We start from the raw sequence: 2,312 nt of genomic DNA, 5'->3' as shown, positions 1-2,312 counted from the left end.
CCTTACATCTGAAGACAATAACCGAAGCTTATATCTTGTAGTTCGGATCATAGCCCTTCTCGACAAAGTTCGTCTTCGGGGGATCTTCTTTCGGAGATGATGGAGAGCGAAAACCTCCCCCTACCACCCAGCCTCATGAGGCGGGCGACCCTGAAGTGTCGTCGCGGAGGGTTTCTCCTGATCCGCCAAGGCCAGGGGGTAATCCCTTGGCCACCCCGATTCCTCAGTATTCGGCTCCTAAAGAAAGCAACAGAAAGAGTGTGGAACCGTATAGTGTGCGGTCGGATGTACTGCAGGATCTTCTGGAGCAAGCGGCCATCTCAGAAGCGCATCGTACGCTAATGAGTACGGTAGTTGAAAGGATTTCATCCGCTGAAAGCGGATTGCATGAAGATTTTATGAGTCTGCTAAAAGGCTTTGAGGTACATGAAATACTATATGTTTTTGACGGTACCGCACACGTTAGGTGTGCCCTATGCAAATAGTAGCCCCTGAGACTCTGGTTGTCATCAAAAACGGCGGCAAACAGAGGATCATAGTCCCAGGTAATAACCAGACCGCCTTTATGTGCAGGTGGCTGAAGCTCCGGTGGCTAGCCAGACTGATGGGTTTGCCGAGCTAAAGCGGCAACTTGATGCGGCAGATGCTGACATCATGCTTGTTAACAAGCGGCTTGACGAGGCACAGGGTAAGTGATTTCTTTGGTGATCAACGCATAGTAAAAGGAGCATGATGCCAATATCTTTAATATGTTGTGATTGCAGATGGAGCCGCCACTGTGGAGACCCTTCGGGCAGAGCTTTCCCGAGCCAAGGAACAAGCAAGGAATAGCGATGTGGATGCTCTAAATGCGGTCAAAGAGCTGAGGGCCGAATAGTCCGCGCATCACCAGAGCAAGGAAAGGATAGCCAAGATGGCCATTGAGTTGAAAGATGCCACTGACTGTTACCGGCTTCTTGAAAAAGAAAGCTCAGCGCGGGCGACGGACCTGGAAAAGGCCATGGTAGCAGCCAAGGAAGCCCGCTCTAAAATCAGAGCGACGAAGGAAGAGCTGCATCAAGCTGCGGATATCGTGGCTGGGAAGCCCTTCTTGTTGCGGACAAAGTTCGGAGATCCGAAGTATGCTCCGCTTAATCAACTATGGAGTTCTGCGGACGCCTACGTGGATTTGGTGGCAAGTGCTGCTGACGCGGCCGAGTACTTCAAGGATCAAGGAGATCAAGAAGTGGAAAAGCTGTTTTGGTCACAATTCCATGCTCCAGTGCGTCCGCTGCTATTGAATGAGGAAATGACCGAGTGGGCCAAGCTCCATAGGTTGTTCGGACTCGCCATGAGGTCCATTGTGGATACTCTGTGGCCGGGAGGGCCAAGGCCGAATAGTTACTTTAGTTTAGTGCAACAATTCCTTGGTGTTGTGCCGCACATCAATGCTATGAAGAGGTCGGCGTGCATAGTGGGTGCGCGGATGGCCTTTGCCTGTGTCAAGACATACTGGGTAGAGATGGAGGCCACCACTGTTCCAACACAGGGTTCGGCTGCGGGCCGAGTGGCTGTAGAGCACTACTTTGAAGAAGTCCTTGAAGGCGCTCGTTCGATAGAGGCTCGGTGATCGAAGAATATCATGTTCTAGTGACATGTACTCCCATTGTAAGAACAATGTTTTATTGAGTTATCAAGGCTGTGTTTATACTTTTGCCTGAAATTATTATGATGCCTCCTGTGCGGTCGTTTATGTATATATGTATATAACCTGAAAGTTTACAGTCGTCGGCTTCCGCCCCCACACATATAATGCGGAGGTGTTCGTAAAAAACGCATATTCACACTTGATCCAACGTCTTGGTCCATTAAGGAGGTGGTAGCGTAGTGAACGAGGCTATCAGACTATATTGCTTTAACACTTTCACTTAGCCATAGGAGTTTGACGGTGGGGCTACTATATAGCCCCTGGTACTTCTGCGCTCGTCCGAATACGGGGCGCGTACGTACATGACCGGGAAACGGCCCTTCTTTAATGCGGAGGGATCCTGAAGATTCCGTTGAGTCATCGAGTGGCTGACCAGTCTCGCGCTTTATCATGACAGTCAGTTTTCGGCTTTCTCTACTGAGGTGCTCATCCAGATGAACCAGGGCACGATCGTAGTAGTTCTCCCAGTGCTACCTTAGCCGATATAGCGGAACGTAAGGTACCCAAACGTGGGAGCCAGGCAAACCCAATATTTGGCATAAGACATGATTCGGTGCTGATGCATATAAGGCCAAACTCGCGATGCCGAACACTCCCTAAGGTACTCGATCTTTATAACATATGC

This window comes from Triticum urartu, chromosome 2 (assembly GCF_003073215.2).
Source record: "Triticum urartu cultivar G1812 chromosome 2, Tu2.1, whole genome shotgun sequence".
Lineage (NCBI taxonomy): Eukaryota > Viridiplantae > Streptophyta > Magnoliopsida > Poales > Poaceae > Triticum > Triticum urartu.
Note: the sequence above shows the minus strand (reverse complement) of the source record.